General features: G+C 41.0%; 1 non-coding gene across 1 annotated transcript; it reads left to right on the plus strand.

Moving 5' to 3' along the window:
- Positions 1 to 3,278: 3,278 nt before the first annotated feature.
- Positions 3,279 to 3,385, plus strand: LOC125588118. Its single transcript, XR_007324512.1, has one exon. It is a non-coding gene; the product is annotated as a small nucleolar RNA R71 (small nucleolar RNA).
- The last annotated feature ends 3,201 nt before the right edge of the window (positions 3,386 to 6,586 follow it).

Consider the following 6,586-nt stretch of genomic DNA (forward strand, 5'->3'; position numbering starts at 1 on the left):
TGAAAAGGCAACACTATCGAGACAGAACTCCCTACATTCATTTAAGAGTAGCGTGAGCTTCTCATCACAGGCATCATTCAGGGTAGACGGTCTAGGTGTGGAACAGGCTATTTAATGGTGGAGTTAAGAGTGTTTAGGGCCTACCATTTCATTGAAGAGGATGCAGGATATCACACAAAATGGCAAGAGAGGATAGATCCATTGATGTCCACAGCCTCTACTCGTTTTTGCTCTAGCTGGTGCGACTGTTCTGATGACGGAACAGACAACTGATTGTTCTGCTTTCCACTTTCCTCTACACACTCTTCAATACTTGATACCAACTTCTTGCTCGACCTTTCCAGTGGCTCCATGTTTCTTTTCTTTCTTCCCCTTCTCCATCACATTAATCTCATTTTTTTTTTTTTTTTTTTTTTTTTTTTTTTTTTTGAAGATTGATATGGTGATGTGACGAAGAAGGAGGTAATACATGATCGTTCTGAGTGCCACTGGTGGTTCTGATTTTGCGACCATTCTGGTTCTCCACCCCTGCTCTTGCGCAGTTCATTGGTTATGGAGCGGTTGCTCCCTTAATCTACTTGTTCTCCTTTCTGACATAATTTCTGCAGCAGTAATGAGTAGGAGGCTGCGTTGATCATTTCCTCTCTGACCTTTTTGCACATATCTGCACATATGACACTGAAAAACAAATGCATGAAGGTGGAATAAAGGCTAAGGTGCAGGGTGGGAACTAGCTAAAGATGAGCTAGCCACTCAGGATCAGCAAGATGGATAAAAAGGATAAGAAGGCCTGAGTGTGTTTTCGTTTCCCTGATCTAATGCCCATATCAAGAAGAATTTCAGTTAAGATTAGGTTCAAGTAAGGTGGAATTAAGTCTACCCAGTGTAACCTGATCGGTTGAGAACTTCTGGAGAATCAAGTGAGATATGTCAGGGTGTTCCAGGTCCACATGTGTGTCTTTCGCCACTGCTAAGGTCACTGAATAAGATAACTAAAGCACGAGGTGGTTAGTGATCAACACGGAATAAGGTCCTAATTCCCACAAATTTTTGACTGACTCAATAAAAACTGACTCAAATTGACTCAAAAGAAAAAAAACAAAAGAAAGAAACGAGTTAGTAAACGACGAAAACCCTCCCCCAGACTTACTTCACAACGTCCCTGGTGTGAAAATAAATCAGAGAGAAGGTGAAATCAAGAATAAACATTTTTTTTGTTCGAGATACTTACCTGACGCGGAGCAGCCTGACAGAGCAAGACGCGGTTGCTCCGGTAAAGGATGCTCTGGAATGAGAGCAGCCAGCTGCTTGCTCTAGTCAAGGGTCTCAGATTTTTTTGATTTATGACCTGAGACTCAACAAACTAAAAACAAAAATAAGTAAAAAGAAAATCCTAATGTTAATGACACTCACCAGTGGGTTGCCTCCCACCAAGCGCTTGGTTTAAGTCTCTAGCTTGACTTGGTGACTGGGATCAGTCGGGTTGAGCAGGAGGGCTTGTTCCAAAACAAGCTCCACAATCAGACATGTTCAACTCCAGAACTCTGCTCAACAACCCTTTCACAGCTGCTTTTCCTTTCTCTTTCAGCTCATGTGTGAGAATAGCTCTGACTTTAGAGAAAGGTTTAGAGGTACCCTTGCACTTTACCTCATACTCAATGGAGTTCCCATCACACTTGAGAGGTATCAAAGTCATTGTAGGATCTCCCTTGACCCTTTTCTTCTGGACTTTCTGTTTCACCCTTGAATTCCCTCTGAATTTAGTAGGACCAGTGCTAGGATCTTCATCAAAGAACAGTCTGCTCTCACCCTTATCACCATGCTCCTTCTCTGGAACAACCTTCAGCTTTTCTACATCAAACACTGAGATGCAAGAGGCGTGTGATGAGGAAGATCTGGTGGGTACAACCTTGTAGAAAATTTTCTTGTTGATGTTGGAGAAGCAGACTCTCTTGTTGGGCATATCGATGGTTGCTCCAACAGTAGCCATGAATGTCCTTCCAAATATCAAAGGCATCTCATGATCCTTGTTCATCTCAACAACTTGAAACTCAGCAGGAACAATGCATTCCCCTACTTGAACATGAAGGCTGCGGATGGTTCCATATGGGACTGCTCTGGAAGAGTTTGCAAAGGTCAGGGTCAGCTGAGAACGCTCAACATCAGCAATACCCAAATCGTCTACAATAGCCTTTGAGATGAGATTCACACAAGAACCAGAGTCACAAAGAGCGTCCTTGAAGGTTGTTCCTGCGATGGAACATGGGAAAACAAACTTTCCAGGATCATCAACCTTAGGCAATACCTTCAGTGCTGGCGTAGACAGTGCTCTGGTATAGAGGACCTTGATCTCTTCTTGAGTCTCTCTACAGTTTTTAAAGAACTGAAGCAATGGACGAATCTGCAAAGCATCTTCGAAAGCAAGTTCTTTAGGAAGCCTTCTCACCATCTTGTTACAACCTATCAGCTGCTCTTCACTAATGGGATCCATCAGATGTCTAGGTGGAATTGGATAGGGAACCTTAGGAACGTAGACTCGGACTGGTGGAGTTTCAGCAGGTTCGCTAGGAGCAATCACTTCAGAGCTAGCAGACTGCTCTGTGTTCTCTTCTGCGACTAGAATAGTCTCAGCAAACGGCTGCTCTACTGCATTACAGTGCTCAGTCCTTGGATTTTTATCAGTTCTTCCAGGGAGCGTCTCTTGTTGCCTCTTGACACTCTCAGCTGTTTGAGCAAGCTGAACATCGATCTTTCTCATATGGATCGCAAGATTGTCATACTTGTTATTCAGCTCAGTGAACATGTTGCCCATCCTGGTGTCAATTTATGTGGTTACCTGATTCAACACCTTGGCCTGAACCTGTTGACCCTGTAACAGCTGTTGCATCATCATACCCAGACTTTGCAGCTCATCTGGTTGACTGTTCTCGTTAGCTGGAACAGCTTGCTGATTGCTCTGCGGTTGTCGCTTGTTCTGGTTCTGAATATGTTCGGCCGTAGCTTGCTCCATGCTGAAGACATGCCCTTGGTTGTTTTTCAGTAGCTGATCAACCTTGGCAGTCAGCTCATCTATTTTCTGGGTGTCAGAACTGTTCCCTTTCATGGAGCAATCACTCTCCTCTTTCTTATTAGCTGAGCTAGCAGCCATGTTCTCAATCAGCTTAAACGCTCCATCAGTGGTTTGAGTCATGAAGTCTCCATTGCTCGCAGAGTTCAGAGCACCTTGGTATTTCGAGTCCACTCCATCATAGAAAATATCCAAGAGGTAATCATCATCAAATCCATGGTGAGGACATTCTCTGCGATAGTCATTGAAGCGCTCCCATGCGTCGCAGAAAGGCTCATCAGTGAGCTGTCTGAAGGAGGTGATCTTGTTCCTCAATGCAGCTGTTCTCGCCTTAGAGTAGAAATGGCTTAGGAAAGCTGATCGGACCTGTTTCCATGAAGCGAGAGAGCCGGTAGGGAGAGAGTTCAACCACCGTGCAACTTTTCCGTCAAGAGAGAATGGGAATAGCATGCACCTAATGTAATCTGGTGGAACACCATTCGCGCGAGTGAAACTGCAGACTTTTTCGAAGCTCTCAATATGCTCCATTGGAATTTCTGTAGAGAGACCAGAGAACACCTTTCTTTGTACTAGACCAATCAAAGAAGGCTTGATCTCGAAGTCCTGCCTGGTGCAGAGTGGAGGAACAATGGCAGAGCGCATAGTAGGGATGTTGCAAGGAAGGTTTCTATGTCCGATTGGAACAGTCTGCGCCTGTTGTTGCTGCCGCGCGAGAGCAACCTGTTCAACAGCATCCTGCTGAGCTTGGATGGTCTGCTGCATTTGAAGCATCTGTTGTTGCATCTGTTGCAACTGAGCAATGAGTTGCTCTTGATTGGCGTGATCACCCATAGTGGTGTTGGTTTGCCCTTGCTGTTGACGATTTGTTCTTTCTAACATTGCTAGCTCCTGGTTGCTAAATGTAAGTAACTCTCCTTGTGCGTTTCTCCGAGTATGTCTACTGGTCATGCACCTGAAAAATTAGCTGAAACAAAAAGGATAGAGCAAGTTAGAAGTCTTAGACTAAATAAATAACCGAAAACTAAAGGTAAAAAGATGATCCCCGGCAACGGCGCCAAATTGATATTACGTGTATACGCACACCAATTAACCTAATGTGCACACTACCACAATCGAATGGTATGTCGATGTATCACTTTAGGATCGAATCCACAGAGACGAACTATTACACTTTATCTTTATGGGATCAATATCAAGCTAAAACAATATGGGGGTTTAAAGATTTGAGGGTTTCGTGAGAAACAAGTAACAAGATTAATTAAAGTATTCAGATAACTAAAATGTTAGCCTAGGGTGGTTTGATCAGGTGTTAAGCAAGTGTGAGCCAAACAATTATTCAAGTTTAATTAAGAGCAAGTCTAGAACTCGGATCACTCAAGTAGAACAATCCACTGTCGTGGTACTGCTCCCTATGCTGATCGATCTTGATACATAAACTCTCGTTTGGATCAAGATGCGACAGCAAGCAATAGAGGTCAAGTCCGATATGTTCACAAAACACCCTAACATCTACTTTCGCTGGTTAGGGATGCAATGCTCATTCAAGTTATGTCTACCAACCTATAACACTTTTGATGAATAGATTAAACCTAGAATCAGGCACTAAGTGGTTAACTTGACGCAAGCCTTAAGAACAACAGTGAATGAAGACAATCGATTTATAACTTATTTATATCAAGCTCACGGATCTAACACCCTAACACCCTAGACTAAGCAAGCTGACTACTCAGCCATAGCTACTGAGAACACAGAGATAACAGATGAAGAAAACATGCTGAATCAATAAAATAAAAGAGATAGGGTTCAGGATTCTTCTCAAGAGTGTAGAGATCCTTCTCCCTTTACAATAAGCAAATCCAACAATGGAGTTTTCGGGTCTGGTTCCTCTCTGTAAACTAGCGTAGAATAATCAGGAAAAACAGAAAAAGAAGATATCTCAAAGCCACAGGCGGCTGGGAGAGAAAATATAGAGATTAGGGTAAATCCTGAAACAGGTTGTAGTTTCCTTAAAAATCTCTGCCGCTGGAACACTCACTCGGAACAGTCACTCGGGTTGCTCCGCTATCTGGAACAGTCATCAAGACTGTTCTGCGTGAAAATCACCAAATTGCACTGTTTGCTGCCTCTTTTGTTCCAGCTGGTCCATCTCCCATCCAATGCAACTCCAGACCTGTAATGACTCGAAAAGGACTAGGAAGACTCGATAAAGACTTAAAAAACAATTGAAAATCATATATACAAGATGTATAAAACACCATATATCATTAGCCTGCTTTGCTTATATAATCTGATAGGTTGATAGATTGATTGAGGTTTACTTGTTTAAAATCTGAATGATCTGATTGCATGATTCTTGAGGTTTAATATCATATGTTAGGATTGATAGTTTTGTAATCTGATCTGTTTTAAATAAAAACCCTAAATAATCCGTATGATAGGTTATATTGATCTGATTTGGATGTCTTTGAGAATTGAGAATCCGTATGCTAGGTTGATAGATTCATGATAAAATCTAATGTCTTGAGGTTTAAGATTGTATGCTAAGTTCGATTAAATTGATTGATCTGATTATATGTTTTTGAGGTTTGATAAATTCGGATACTAGATAAATTATTTACACATGTTTTATGCTACATACCAATCAACCTTGAAACTAATTCATTGAAATTCATGCTTGAAATCTATATTCTAGTATTGCTAAAATCAGCCTTGAAACTGATTCATTGAAATTCATGCTAGAAATCTATATTCTAGTATTTCTAAAATCAGTCTTGAAACTGATTGAGTGATTAATAAATCTTTTTACTAGTCTTGCTAAAATCCATTGATTGTTAAACCCTAATTGCATGATTAATTGAATCCGTTTTTGCTAGTCTTGATAAACCATAATATTATGAGCACATAGAAATAGTATTGCTGAGATTTGCTAGAAATTGACTGATTGATTAAACGCCTTTAATATTGATAGTCTCATTGTCCTCACAAGAATAAAATCCGAATTGATTGTTTTTAAGAGTAAGGCCGCATGAAAATTATACCTAAATATTGAGTGATATATGATTTGAGATGTCGAAAATCAACCTGGATTTTGCTGCCCTAAATCTCTCTGGAGATAATTATTTACGGTGGGCATTGGATACAAAGATTATCATAAAGTCAAAAAGACTTGGTGAATGTATCATAGAAGGCAATAATGCCAATGAGAAAGATTGATACATGGCAATATTAATTATTAGCCATCATCTTATTAAGAGTCTCAAAGATCAGTATCTGACTATAGAGAATCCTCTAGACCTTTGGACAGAGTTAAAAATCGAGATATGATCACCAAAGAACGGTGTTATTACCAAAGGCCCTATTTGATGGGAGGAATCCCAGAATCCAGGACTATAAGTACGTGGATGAGTCTATTGCTAGCTGGGCAAAATAATGGATTACTGATGAGAAACAGTGAATTGAGACCTCCTGGATTAACCCCATTACCTGATACCAATAAGGCCGCAAAAGAAAAAAAAAAAG

Source organism: Brassica napus, chromosome C5 (assembly GCF_020379485.1).
Source record: "Brassica napus cultivar Da-Ae chromosome C5, Da-Ae, whole genome shotgun sequence".
NCBI lineage: Eukaryota > Viridiplantae > Streptophyta > Magnoliopsida > Brassicales > Brassicaceae > Brassica > Brassica napus.